We start from the raw sequence: 15,221 nt of genomic DNA, 5'->3' as shown, positions 1-15,221 counted from the left end.
CCCAAGGTTCCTTGACTGAAGAGACTGCTTCGTGTCCCGCTCTGAGCCTCAGCTTCGAGCCCCACGTTGGGCGCCACCTGCCACGGACCGGGTTCTGTCGGGACGACGGAGGACACCTAAGGGAGGAACCTGGAATAGGTGGGGAGATGGCAAACAGACAACTCACACACATTAGGAGTGGATGCTGAGTGCGATTTAATGCAGAGGATAACAAACTTTTATAGCAAAAGTCTCCATGAGAAAGGGCAAAAGGTTACACAATCTTGCTGCAGGGCTTCTTTCTTGGGTGGTCACCAGCTGGTCACCTGATAGGCACTTGTTTCCGGCTTATCTCTAAGAAATATAATGGGTTTCGATGTTTTGTCATCAACTAACCATTACCTTATTTCTATAGAGGCCTTAACTGTCCCATAAGATCTTTCCTGTTCTTTCCTCAATAGCAAGGTCACCGAGGCCTACATCTAGCAAGTCTTTTAGTAAATGAAAGAGAGTAACAAGAAGTTCTTTCTCCTAAGTAGTTATCTCAGCAATTGCCATACATTCCTTCTGTTCTAGCCGCGCCTACAGCTTCTTGTAAATCTCTTACAAACAATTCCTTCTGCTGAAATGACATCATGAAACCCCCAATATTTACTTATGACTTGTCTACTAGCCTCCATAAGAGGGGTTTTAGGTTAGCACTTAACTTTGGTGAGTTAGTCATATTTTTAAGACACTCATCAGATATTGGAGTCGTCAACACTCTTAAGAAAGAGCTTTGAATAATGGAACGTTGACAATGAGCAAGTACAAAGAGCAGTAGAAGCAGTAAAAGATTAATAGGCACTCTTATGCAGTGAAGAAAGGCAGAAACACATCTTTTCCCAGGGGTTTTTCCAGCCTTTTCCCAGGAGTAGGCCTCTTAGAAGCCCTATTCTCCGAGGTAGACTTCGGTGAAGTCCCAAAACTTGGAGATAGGTTTCTGTAAAGCCCCATTCTCTGAGGTAGACTTCGGTGAAGTCCCAAAACTCAGAGATAGGTCTTGAAGCCCCTATCACGGTCTGATAGATGGTTTCCCATGCTAAGCAGACTCTACTGGGGTCGGCGTGGCAGGAAACCATGGGCAGCACTCCATCTAGCCCCCTAGACTTACAAAAAGAAGCTGAGAAAGAGGAAAAGAAAAGGTACCCCCCAGTTTTTCAGGGAGATAACTTGGAAGAAGAAATGTTTCCTCCTCCATACTCCCCTCCCCAGGTTCCTTTTGCAGAACCTGAGAATGATCAAGAGGAGGAGGGAGCTATAGCAACCTCGGCACCTGCCCTTAAAGTTTCTCAGGGGCCAGTCACTCGACACCACCATGGGATCAACCCTCCATCTAATGCAGCTGTTTTTCCTTTATGCACTGTAGGTCCTGTGGATGCGAATAGTCAACAGCAACTCCAATATTGGCCATTTTCTAAAAATGATCTATAGAATTGGTGCACCCAAAATGCCCCCTTTTCTTTGAAACATCAGGATTTAATTTACTTGCTTGAAACTATTCTCTTTACTCATCAGCCCACTTGGGATGATAGCAGTCAGCTTTTACAGGTCCTTTTTACCACCAAAGAGAGAGACCGTATCCCCACAGGAGCACCAATCATGGATCCTGCCCTGATCGCTGCCTATTTTCCTGAGATCCAACCATCATGGGACTACAATAAGGTGGAAGGTAGGGAGCGACTCCTGGTCTACCGTCAGGCTCTGCTGGCAGGACTCAAGGCGGCGGCTCACCGACCTACTAATATGGCCAAAGTTTATGATGTTAGACAGGGAGGAAGTGAAAGTCTGGCAGCATATCTTGAGCAGCTCATGGAAGCTTTTAGTCAGTATACCCCATATGATCTTGAGACCCAGGAGTCGGTTCAGATGATTATGTTTGCCTGTATAAATCAAGCTGCACCAGTAAAGAGAAAGTTGCAGGCTCTAGACAAATTTGGTGAAAAGTCTATTAGGGATCTAGTAGCTGTGGTAGAAAAGGTTTACAATAAGAGAGAGACAGAGGAGCAAAGACAGGAAAGGAAGGAAAGAGAACATGAAATTGACCATGAAAAGAGAGACCGGACCAAGGAAAAGAGGCAGGACTTGTTGGACTTGCCACTATCGCATGCTGAGTATACCTGGTTCACAGAGGGCAGCAGTTTCATTCGAGATGGAAAAAGGTACGCGGGCACAGCAGTCACCATGGACACTGAGATAGTGTGGGCAGAAGCACTCCCCCAGGGAACATCTCCACAAAGAGCAGAGCTAGTGGCACTAACAAAAGCCCTACAGATGGGAAAAGGGAAGAGACTAAACATTTACACAGACAGTCGGTATGCTTTTGCCACTGTGCATATCCATGGAGTCATTTACCAAGAGAGGGGGCTGCTGACAGCTGAGGGAAAGACAATTAAAAACAAACACGACATTTTAAGCCTCATCCGGGCCATATGTGAACCAGCAAATATTGCCATTATGCACTGCCCTGGCCATCAAAAAGGAACTGATTCTATAACCAAAGGAAACAACTTGGCCGATCAGGCAGCTAAGGAGGTGGCCCTCCAGCCCAGAGCGGAAGTACTGACTCTAGTAGATCCAGGACAACGAGCTTTGCCTCCTGAGCCTCAGTACTCCCAAGAAGACTTGGTTTGGATAAAGAAAATTCCTATGGCCTATAAACCCCCGGACAGAGAAGGAAACAAAGACTGGTGGAAAACTGGTGAGGAGAAACTTATCTTGCCACAAAGATTGGGCAAGGGGATTCTTAAGAGAATCAATCCATCAGTCTCTCACATGGGAACCCGAAGAATGCAGGACTTGCTCCAGCACTCAGAAATAAAATTTAGGCAAGGAAATCAACTCATTGAGGACATTGTTAAAAATTGTAAAGCCTGTCAGCTCAACAATGCCCCCAATCAACCCATTAAAAAAGGAGCTCGCCTCCATGGAGATAGGCCAGGTGTGTATTGGGGAGTAGACTTCACAGAAATTAAAAATGGAAAATTTGGATATAAATATTTGCCAGTTTTTGTAGACACTTTTTCAGGATGGGTTGAAGCCTACCCAACAAAGCATGAGACTGCAAACGTCGTGGCTAAGAAGATCTTGGAAGTAATCCTACCCAGGTATGGCTTCCCATCCGTCATCGGGTCGGACAATGGACCGGCCTTCGTCTCAAAAGTAAGTCAAGGAATAGCCACGACACTGGGAATGGATTGGAAATTTCACTGTGCTTATAGACCCCAGAGTTCAGGGCAGGTAGAAAGAATGAATCAGACTCTAAAAGAGACCTTAACTAAATTGGTCTTGGAGACTGGCGCAGACTGGGTATCGCTCCTTCCTTTTTTCTTGTTCAGAATAAGAAATTCACCCTATCAGCTTGGCTTTAATTGTTGCTGATTTGGATGATACTGAATTTCTGTGTAAGCTTCACAACTTACAGCTGGTGCATAAGAGTATATGGCCCCAGCTTAGAGCATTATATGATGCTGCTTCTATTCCTACCCCCCATTTGTTTAAACCAGGGAACTGGGTGTTTGTTTAAAGCACAACTTGAGATCTCTGGAACCACGGTGGAAAGGACCTTCCATGGTGCTACTGGCTATACCTACTGCCCTTAAGGTGGATGGCATTGCTGCTTGGATCCACTGCTCCCACGCCAGACCGGCTGATCCCTTTGCCCTGGACGACCGTGGGGAAACATGGGAAGTCTCCAAGCATCCTACCCAACCACTCCATATACGCCTCAAGAAAAGAAAAATGGAATGATTGTTATTGGTATATCCGTTCAAGATCAAGAACTGTTGGGGTTTAGTTTTGAGCCAGAGCCACAAGATTGTGGCTGAGGATCATAAGTCAAGGGGGCGTGGGGGAGGGAATGAAAGGTTAAAGTTTGAGGCAGTGACCACCATGTGTTGCTTGTTACTGTCTAGCAAAGCAACACGTGGTGGTAATCAAAACACCCAGTTGATTGTGTGCCTATATAAGACCTGCAAATGCTTAGCTCGGGGCTCTCCTCCTGGGCTCCGCTGTGTCAGAGTGTAGGACGAGGCCGGCTCTGCAGCCGGTTTAAATAAAAAAGCTGTAGAGTCTGACTCTCAGTGGTCTTCTTGTGGGGGGTCCTGCGACCTTGGCATTACAGTCTACACTGCTATTTCTGGTTCAGCAATATATGTCTTCTGGGTTTTTTGTTTCCCAAAGTAAAAGTTTTGTCTATTTCTTCTGTCTTTTCAAGCATCCAACATCATAATCCTGACTATCCTCATTGATAGAGGGGTCTGTTGGAACTAATCCTTTTTTTTTTTTGCATCTACAGTTTTTATTGTGAAAATACTATACAGATGGGTTACAATTACATGGACAAGATAATGATTTTCTTTTTTTTTTTTTGTCGGCTGTGGGGCTTGAACTCTGGGCCTGGGCGCTGTCCCTCAGCTCTTCAGCTCAAGGCGAGCGCTCTACCACTTGAGCTACAGTGCCACTTCCATGGACAAGATAATGAGTACATTTCGTATCAAGCATTGTAGCCTCCTCCTTTCTATACTCTTCCCATCCTTTCTATCCACCCCCACTACCCAATCCTCCCTGCTACTCCCCTCTCCCACACCAAAGTTGTAAAGTTCATTTTTTGACATAACGACTTATACATATCATTGTTGCAATGGGTCCACCTGTATCCCTATTTAAACGAGTTGTTTTTCCCCTTCCCCTCCACAAATTATTCCGACATCAAATACAGTGAAAGCAGGGGTTATGCTGTGGGGGAGGGACATACAAAGCAACAAAGAAATCATTTTATAAATGTGTTAGAAACCATTGCATGTAAGAAAAAAATAACATTTGAATACATATCTTGGGATTCATTTTCCTAACATAACATCTGACCTTTTCTGCTTGACTCAGACATATACTAGATATTGCAAATAAGGGAAACCATGGGACCTATGTTTCTTTGGGCCTGGCTTACTTCACTTAATATAATTTTTTCCAAGCCTTTCCATTTCCTAACAAATGGAAATAGAAATGCAAATATAATAGAAGGTACTCTATAACTGGGATTACAGCAGTAAGCCACCAGCACCTGGCAGATATTTTATCTTTGAAATTATTAAATGAGTGTATAAGAGAAGTTATTCTATAATAATCTGTGTGAAACAAACTGAAAGCAGGCTTTGGAAGTATCTCATGGGTGAAGTTCCTGCCTACGCAAGACCCCAAATTTGTTGTCTGAACATTAAATAAAAGTTATAGAAAATTTCAATGTAGTTAATGAGGCCTAATGATCTTTTACTGTTAGTTCACTAAACAAATATTGCATAAGGTACAATTGCTAATTTGCAGTGACTGAGATACGAGAAGATGAATGTTTTCACCATATTATGTAAGAATTGTACTCGATTTTTCTTCATGACCTCATGAATTGTGCTACATGTAATGAATAGAAGTGTTAAACTTGGAAATAAAGTTCAATATTTAGCACTAACCAAAGTGTTATTACTTGTTGATTTTTCACATTGTTACCTGAAAACATATTACCTTCAAACACATTTAGATCCAGCAACATCAGGGAAAGAAGAGTCATGTAGAAAGGTCTCTCCAATTGATCACAAGTATGTCAGAGATCTAAACATATCCTCCATGTTTGACCTGTACCAGTAGACATGAAGTCAGGTCAAGCAGTAAACGTGTGTCACTGATGGTTCCTAAATATATCCAGGGACATGCCCAGAATTCCATCCTTGTGCTAAAAGTATGGCAGACAGAGTGTGAGGCCTAACCGCATGCACAGTTATCCTAAAGATGGTTTAGTCAATGTTCAAGTGAAATGTGCATTGTTTTTGACAAAGTTTCACAAGTTTTAGTTTTATTAAATTACTATAATCTGTTACTAGAATATATATAATTTCATTGTGGTGATTCAAATATAGGTAAACAACGGTGTGTGATAGTGTGTGTGTTTGTGAGTGTCTGTGAGATTGTCTGTGTTGCTAATCCTTCTACTACAGATGCAATCTCTTCTTTAGTTATTCAGATTTCCTGCTATTTCTTGATTCAAGTTTTCTTTTCTTGTTCCCTTTTTTTCCTTCTGGTCTTGGCACTTGAACTGAGGTCCTGTGTGTTGTCCCTGAGCTTTGCTAGATCAAGGCTAGTGCTCTACCACTTGAACCATAGCATCACTTCTGTTTTCTTTTGAGGACTTTGTTGAAGAGTCTCATGGATTTCTTGTCATCACTGGCTTCCAACAGTGATCCTCAGACCTCAGCCTTCTGAAAAGGTAGGATTATAGGAGTGAGCCAACAGTGTCTGCTTCCTTGAGTCAATTTTTGACAGGGGTAGTGTTCCTAGAAACCTTCACAGTCCTAATTATATGTAATTATTAGAATCCATTCTGTGTGGGTGCGTGTGTCTCTGCGTGCACACCCATGCATGTGCATGTTTTCCTGTCTTCTCCTTTTCTCTTTCTTTTTCTCAGGTACCAGGACATGAATTCAGGGCATGTAGTAGTTTATATTGCTTACTATGCTGGTCCTCTGACACTTTAGACATGACTCCCATCCTGGACTTTTTATGTTGTTTTTATTCTCCCTTTGTGTTGTGCCATTCCAGGAGTTTGAACTCATGGCCTGAGTGCTGTCCCTGAGCTTTTGTGCTCAAGGTTAGCAATTTACTATCCGAGTCTCAGCTTTACCACCACTTTTTTTGTAGTTATTTGGCAGTAACAGTCTCACAGGCTTTTCTCTCTGGTCTGGCTTCAAACATTGATCCTAAGACCTCAGTCTCCAAGTAGCTAAGATGACAGATATGAGCCACCTATGCCCGGCTTGTATGCTATTTTGGAGATGGAGTTTTGTGGACGTTTGTGCTTGTTCTGATTGTAACCCGTGATCCTCATAAACTCAGCCTCCTGAGGAGCTAGAATCACAAGTGTGAGCCACCTTTCCTGGCTCTGTTTTGCATTTGCACAGGTCAGGAAGCATGTGTGCACTTCCATTTCTGGTTCAGTACTGTGAATCTTCTGGGTTTCCTTTGCCAATCTAAGTAAAAGTTTTGTGAAATTCTTTGGTCTTTTCAAGCACCCAATATTTGGTTTCACTGACTTTTTTCTTTTTTATGTCTTTGGTGGGGCTTGAACTCTGGTCCTGGGCGCTGTCCCTGAACTCTTCAGTTCAAGTCCTCTACCAACTGAGCCAAAATGATATTTTCGGTTTTCTGGTGGTTACTTGGAGATAAAAATCTCATGTACTTTCCTGCCTGGGCTGGCTTTTAACTGCAATCTTCAGACAGCCTTTTGTGTAGTTAGGATTATAGGCATGAGCAACTACTGCCCAACTCAGACTTTTGTATTGCTCATTTTATAGCTTGCATTCATAGTTATGCTCTTTTTTCTTTCATATTGTGTTTACCTTGCTATTATTTTCTTGCTATGTAAGGAATGAAAACAGGTGAAGACTTTTGGGTGTTTCCCTTTTGTAAGATCAGGATCAAAGTTTCACTCTCAACACAGACCTGGTTTCTATTTTCATACACAGGTGTGCCTTAGATTTAGGCAATATGCTCATATTGTGTTCAGAGAAAGAGTGGAATTCAGGTTTTCTATATTGTCTATCTCAGAAGGTCAAATGGCTGGAATAAGGGAGCATATGGAATGTTTATGAAGATCATGTGGGAACATTTAAAAGACTGTTGTAGAACGTATCTCTGAGCCTTGATAATTTAAGCATCGTAAACCATGACATAGTACATGGTACTTCCACTTGGGATATAGTTTTTATTTCCCCCACCAGCCTGTCCTGAAACTTGAACTCAGCCCATGGGGCACTGGTCCTGAGTCTCGTTGTGCTCATGTTTAGTGCTCAGCTACTTGAGTCACAGTGCACTTACAGTTTTGTCTGAGTAGTTTTTTGTTTTGTTTTTGTTGGTCCTTGGGCTTGAACTCTGGGACTGGGCTCTTCACCTCAAGTCTAGCACTCTACCACTTGAGCAGAGCTCAAATTCTTGTTTTCTAGTGGTTTCCTGCACATAATATTCTCATGGACTTTCTTGCACGGGCTGGATTTGAAATGTGATCCTCCTATCTCAGCCTGGTGAGTAGGTAGGATTAAAAGGCACGACCGACCAGCACCGAGCTTGACTGAGTACTTTTTTAGAGATAAGAGTTTCAGACTATTTTTCCTGGCATGGCTTCAATGTGCAGTCCTCAGATCTCAGCTTCCTAAATAGCTAGGTTTTAGGTATAAGCCACCAGTTCCCAGCTTTTTTATTTTTAGCATAATGGTTTTTTTTAAGGAAGAAACCACACCTTGGAAACAAAAAAAATCACCCTAAACTACCAAAGCCATTTGTTCAATTTCACACTTTATACAGTAGTTATCCTGTTCCTCTATCCACTTCTAATGAGATTGTCTTCAAAAGTTTCCCCATATTCCCTGGACTTCCCTAGCCCTGAAGTGACATCAGTTGGAAATGTTTGTGGAAGTTCAGTGGTGCTCAACAGTATCCACAACTCTCCAGTGTTTGTCACAGGAAAGCTCTGTTCCCCATGTACACAGTGTCACCGCACTTCCAGGGGACATGATGAGAAAGGCCACAGAGGAGATGAGATCACACAGTCCTGAGTCCTTACCTTGGGGCTCCAAGGCTGAGCACACAGGCTTTGAGCACTGCCTCTGTTCCTCTATCCTAACAGCCAATTCCTACTAGGTAAGCAGCTATTCTTCTCAGGCAAGTGACTATACTTAATACAACTCATCAAGAAAATGTGGAAGTAACTTCTCTGTAAAATGTGTGTGCTGTGTGGGGTTAGAATGAATTTTAGGAAAAATGTTTGGTGAGAGTCACAGGCCTGTCTCCTGCCTCAGTTAACAGTCTTGGTGCAGCTGCACATCCCTTCGTATCCTTGAGACCATACAGCTTTGTATGCTCAGGGGTACAGCATTCTCTGCTGAAATGATGTAATACAGCCCTTTACTTTGTTGTACGAGTAATGTCTCAATGTAATTTCTCCCTACATTTAAACAGTAATATATTATTTGATGATAGACATTGGAAGAGATTTTGCAGAAGAAGAACTTGTGACCTGACAAATTATGATATGAATGTATGAAGCTAGTTGACTTTAATTAAATATACTTTGGCTTGTCATTCACATTCTAGCCAGTTTCCTCAATGTGTTCTCTTTTCCTCTGTCTTCTCTCTTAGTGCCCTGCAACTTATTTAAGAATATTTTATTTTGTCAGTTGTGGGAATCGACCTCATTGCCTGGGTGCTGTCCCTAAGCTTTACACTCAGAGATAGTCTTCCCTCATTTGCTACACAGCATTGATTCTAGTTTTTCCTGGCAGTTATTTGGAGATAATAGTCTGGATTTTCCTTCCTGGGCTGGCTCCACACTTCAATCCTGACATCTTAGCCTCCAGAGTTGTTAAGAGAACAGCCATGGGCCTGCAATGTATAGATTAGGTTCTTTATCAGATGAAAAGTTTTGACCTGATAGAGCAGAAACCACTTCATCCCATTATTTCTACATCTTTGAGAACTGTTTATGATCACAGAGATGGAGAGTGCTCTTCTCCCTGAGTCACTGAAGAGCCCGGAACATTCAGAAACCAAAGCCATGTGTGATGTGCAGTATAAGGGCTTGAACTCAGGGCCTCTGAGTGTTGCCTAGTTTTTCACTCAAGGCTGCTGTTCTATTACTTCAGACACAATTATACTTCTGCCTTTTGTGGGTTAATTGTGGATAAAATGTCTTGTGGATTTGGGGGCTCAGGCTGGCTTCAAACTGTAATCTTCAGTTCTCAGCCTCCTGGCTTCTTTGTATTTCTTTTTTGAAATTGCTAAATTAAATTCAGACTACACTTCTTTGCTACTAAACTACCAAATTGAAGTGTGTGTAATTTCTGTGTATTCTTCGTATAGAGTATGTATCTGTTGTTATTTGTGATGTGGATACATTAAGACATCATCCCTTTTTTCCATCTTTCTTATAATTAAGGGTATTTTTATGGAGTTTTAACTGTTTTTCTCTTGTTGTGTGGAGGACCACCAGGAGAGACCATGCAGACATAGAGTACAGTGAATAGAAAGACTTTGTTAGCCAGCCAGTGACCACATTAGGACTTTTTGGTCCCTCAGTGCAGTCCCAAATCTGATCTGTGGGCCCCTTTTAAAGCAGCAAGCCACTCCTGGTGGCAGTGGCTCACACCTGTAATCCTAGTCACTCTGGAGGCTGCAATCTGAGTTTGCGGTTCAAACCAGCCCAGGCAGGAAAGTCCATGAGACACTTATCTCCAATGAACCATTAGAAAAGTTGAAGTGTCACTGTGGCTCAAGTGGTAGGCACTGGCCTTAGGCTGAGGAGTTGAGGTACAGCACCCTGGACCAAGTGGACAACGCATGACGGACAAAAAAAATAGTCAGAAAATCCACCTCCTTGCTCAGTACGGGGTGGAGAGTCCCTCATGTTTCTTTCCTGTAGGTGCAAGCTAAGCATAACATTACAGAAACTAGTCAGTGCTGTAAGCAAGCATCCAGTAAGGGTAACATGACCTGTTTCTGTGACTATCTCTATGACTGTTACCTAGAGACTGTGAAGGAAACAGTGAAGAAGGGATAACTATATCTTTTAGCTCAAACCTTAAGGAACTAGGTAGGAGTAGTCTCCTTTCTTTAAGATGGAGTCACAACGGAAAATGGAGTTATAGAATCTCTGAGTAAAGTCTAAGATGCTGGGGTTTGACAAGCTCTACTACAATCTCTAAGATAAACTGGTATATTTTCTTTTTTGCTTGTCCTGGAGCTTGAATTCGGGGCCTGGGCACTGTCTCTGAGCCTTTCTGTGCTCAAGGCTAGCATTCTATCACTTGAGGCACAGAACCAGTTTCGGCTTTTTCTGTTTCTGGGGTAGTAGGTAATAGAACACAGGCCTTCATGCATGCTAGACAAACACTCTATCCCCAAGCCACGATCACAGCCCAAGATAATCTCCTTTGTTATAAGAAAAAAATGTTCCTTGTCAGTCTCACGTCTCTAATCCTGGCTCTTCAGGAAGCTGAGAACTGGGGATCCTGCTTGGAAGCCAACCTGGGCAGGAAAATACCTGAGACTCTTCTCTCCAATTCACCATCAGAAAACCAGGAGCTGTGACTCCAAGTGGAAAAGCACTAACCTTGAGTAAACAAGAGCCCAGCAACTGACAAAACAAGAGGTCCACAACTGACAAAAAAGAAAAACAAAAAGAAAAAAATAGTGTTCCTTATAGACAAGATGTTGGTTGATGACTCACCATTCTATCAATTATTTGTGTGTATCACTAAGCATGCTCTTAATTAATATTTCATGGAATTTTGTGGTTACAAATGTTGGCGCTGGGGCTTGAACTAAGGGTTTGTACACTATGCATGCACTTTATGCTCAAAGCACATGCTCTACCACTGCAATATGGTTCAATTTCTGGCTTTTTGGTAGCGTAATGTGTGGTACAGGAACTCAGTCATGAGAAACAGAGAAGCCACATTCTGAGAGGTTGAGTTGGGAGTCTTATTGGAGAGCCAACGAATGCCGGTGAACTTGTGTCACAAACACCTGCAGCCCCTCAAATACAGTTACCACCTTCAGAAAAGAGGCATGCAAGAGGATACAGAGTTGACAAACAACATCAACAAACCAGAGCAGCTCCAATGAAGAGCTGAATTGGGAAAACATGATGAGCGGAGGCAAGGGAGGCATGGTGTAATGGAGCCTGAGCTGGTCCAGGCCCAGAGAGGGTTAGGGTCATGGGCCAGTGTCATTGGGAGATGAAGAGTCAAGTTCAAGGCACAGGAATGACAGGTCCAGTATCTATTGTCCAGGTCCTTGCCACTGCCTCTAAGAATTCAGGCCCCCATTATCTGTGGTGGGAGTTCACCTTCCCCCATCACAAAGACAAGATGGTGCCAGCAGCCACTTTGGGAAAAGGTTGACTCAGTTTCTTAATTTCGTGGGTATGAGACTCTCACAGACCTCCTGCCTGGGCTGGCTATGAGCTATGATCCTCAGATCTCAGCTTCCTGCATTGCTAAAATTACTGGTACCTGGCTAGGATAGCTTTTTTTTTATTGTCAAGGGTTTTGAACTGAGGCCTGGGTGCAATGTGAAGCCTACTGCTCTATCACTTTCAGCCAAAGCACTGCTTCTGATTTTGAGTGGTTAGTTAAGGGTAAGAGTGTCATGGGAATTTTCTGCCTGGGCTGGCTTCGTCCAACCACAATTCTCAGTTCTAGAAACACGATGCTCATATCTCAGCCGCCTGAGTAGCTAGGATTAAAGGTGTGAGTCACCAGTGCCCAGCTAGCTAACATGGTCATAGTTCTTTGTTTTCAATGTATTTTTTGTCTCACAATAAAATGAATTCTTTCCAACACTCAAGCCAACATGGAGGTGGGCGTTGTCTACCTCACTCAGACTGCAGCTGAGTTCCTGGGGAACTCCTCCCTTTTTTGCTTTTATAGCTACACCCTCTTCATTTGACAGAAGATGAGGCACATAGACCTGAATCTGCCACCATCTTGTCTTTGCCAACAACTTGGATGTTTTATTCAGGGTAATCCCTCAGACAATGGCAGGATTTGGATGGAAGTACTTCCTGGATGAGGCTGGATGTAAAGTTGTTTTGTATTTCCACAGAGTAGGCAGAGGGGTTTCTCTTGATACCACCTGCCATCTGAGTGGCTTCCAGGTCTCAAAATTTTGCACTAGAAATGCTTGTAGGAAGATGATTAGTAGATTCCCCAAGTGCTTTGGTGTTTGTTGTTCGTTTTCTGGATCCTGCAGCTCCTGGTCAATGTTTCTGTGCCTCAGAGTGATTGGCCCAAGACACAAACAAAATGGCACTGTGAATGTGCATTATAGATACTGCGTCACAGGCCCACCACAACCCTTTACAACTTCATTACAGCTAGCTTTATTCTCTTCCATTGATATTATGTGCTTGTTTTTCATGATGTGGACAAGTGGCTTCATGGTCCTTGTCCTACTCAGACATAAACAGAGGGCCTGGCACATTAATAACCTCATTCCCTCCCAAGGACCTGGCCATGAGGCCAGGACCACGTGCTCCATCCTGACCCTGGTGAGCATGTTCATCTACCTCTAGTGCCTCTCTGCCATTTTTACTGATTGGTTTAGTTCACATAGGAAGCCAGTCCCATGGCTCCTGTACAGACATGGCTGTGTTCCTCTATGTGTGTTTCTCAGTTCTGAGAACTTTTGTGCTCATCAGCAGAGATACCTGCTTCAGTAGGATGTTTTACATGTTTACCAAAAAATTATTTTCCTAATTTGTTTAAACCATACCTTATATCAGATTTTACAGTTGGATCATAATTTCTTTTGGCAGTACTGGGGTTCATACTCTATGCCCTGTACTGCTAGCGCAGGGGATTTATTACTGGAGACATACTCTAGTTCTTTCTCAGTCTATTTATTTTTGAGATGTACCTTTCTTTGTACCCTATTATGTGTTTGGTGAAGTACCTGGGATCTCAGATGTGAACCAATATATTGAGGTGGTTTTTGGTTGAGATGGATTTTTTCACCAGTCTTACTTATAACTGCAACCATCCCAAGCTCAGCCTCTCACATGGATGGGAATGACAGGTGAACATCACCACACCCAGCTAGCAACTGAGATGGAATCTTATGAACTGTTTACCTGGGCTGGCCTTGAACCTGAATCCTCCTGATTCAACCATATTGATATGAGCCAGTGCATACATCTTGGATTCGTTTTTCATTAAATTATTACTATGATTATTCTTACGTCATTTATGGGGCTTGAACTCAAGATCCCTGGGCTATCCCTGGGCTCTTATGCTCAAGACTTATATTCTACATTTTGAGCCACAGCTCTTCTTCTGGTTTTCCTTTGGTTCACTAAAGATAAGAGTCTCTCAAGCTTTCTTGCCTGGGTTTTCTTGGAAGCCTAATCCTCAGATCTCCACCTCCTGAGTAGCTAGCATAACAGGTGAGATACACCAGCACCTGACAGAAAATTTTGTTGTTATCATTATTTAACAATTAGGTATTCTGTAAGAATCCATGTGAAATGGACAAAAGAGGGCCAGGAGAGTATTTCAGCAGTGAAGCACTTGCCTACCCAAGACCCTGATTTTTTTTAATTGTGAACATACTGTACAGAGGGGTTACAATTACATGGGCAAGATAGTGAGTACATTTCTTATCAAGCATTGTAGCCTCCTCCTTTGTTTACCCTTCCTATCCCTTCCCAGCCTCCCCGTGCCCCCCTCCCCCCCCCACTAAAGTTTTCAAGTTCGTTTTCGACATGACAACTTGTACTTCTCATTGTTGCAACTGGTCCACCTGTATCCTTATTTAAACGACTTGTTTCTCCATTTCCCCTCCACAAATTATACCAACAGGGGTTATACTGTGGGGGAGGGACATACAAAGCAACAAAGAAATAATCTTATAATTGCGTTAGAAACAAATGCATGAAAGAAAGAAAACATTTAAATACATATCTTAGGGTTCATTTTCCTAACATCACCTTATCTGACCTGTTTTTCTTGACTCATACATATACTAGATATTGCATATAAGGGAAACCATGGGACCTATGTTTCTTTGGGCTTGGCTTACTTCAATCAATATAATTTTTTCCAAGTCTTTCCATTTCCTAACAAATGGAGCAATGTCATTCTTTCTGATGGAGGCATAGAATTCCATTGTGTATATATACCACATTTTCTTGATCCATTCATCTACTGAGGGTCATCTGGGTTGGTTCCAGATCTTAGCTATGGTAAATAATGCTGCAATAAACATAGTTGTGCTGGTAGCTTTAGTGTGGTCTTGTTTGTAAACATTTGGGTAAATGCCCAAAAGTGGGATTGCTGGTTCATAGGGGAGCTCTATGTGGAGTTTCTTGAGGGACCTCCATACTACTTTCCAAAGTGGTTGAACAAGTTTACACTCCCACCAACAATGAAGTAAGGTTCCCTTCTGTCCACATCCCCTCCAGCATCTGTTGTTGTTAGAGTTCTTGATTTTTGCCATTCTAACTGGGTGAGGTGGTATCTCAATGTTGTTTGGATTTGCATTTCTTTTATGGCTAGCCATGTTGAGCATTTCTTCATGTGTCTATTGGCCATCCTTCTTTCTTCTTCAGATTAGTTTCTCTTCAAGTCTTTAGTCCACTTATTTATTGGGCAGTTGTTTCTTTG

Source organism: Dipodomys spectabilis, unplaced genomic scaffold, assembly GCF_019054845.1.
Source record: "Dipodomys spectabilis isolate Male_0828 unplaced genomic scaffold, ASM1905484v1 ptg000080l, whole genome shotgun sequence".
Taxonomy (NCBI): domain Eukaryota; kingdom Metazoa; phylum Chordata; class Mammalia; order Rodentia; family Heteromyidae; genus Dipodomys; species Dipodomys spectabilis.
The sequence above is the reverse complement of the archived record's forward strand: the minus strand, read 5'-3'. Positions refer to the sequence as shown.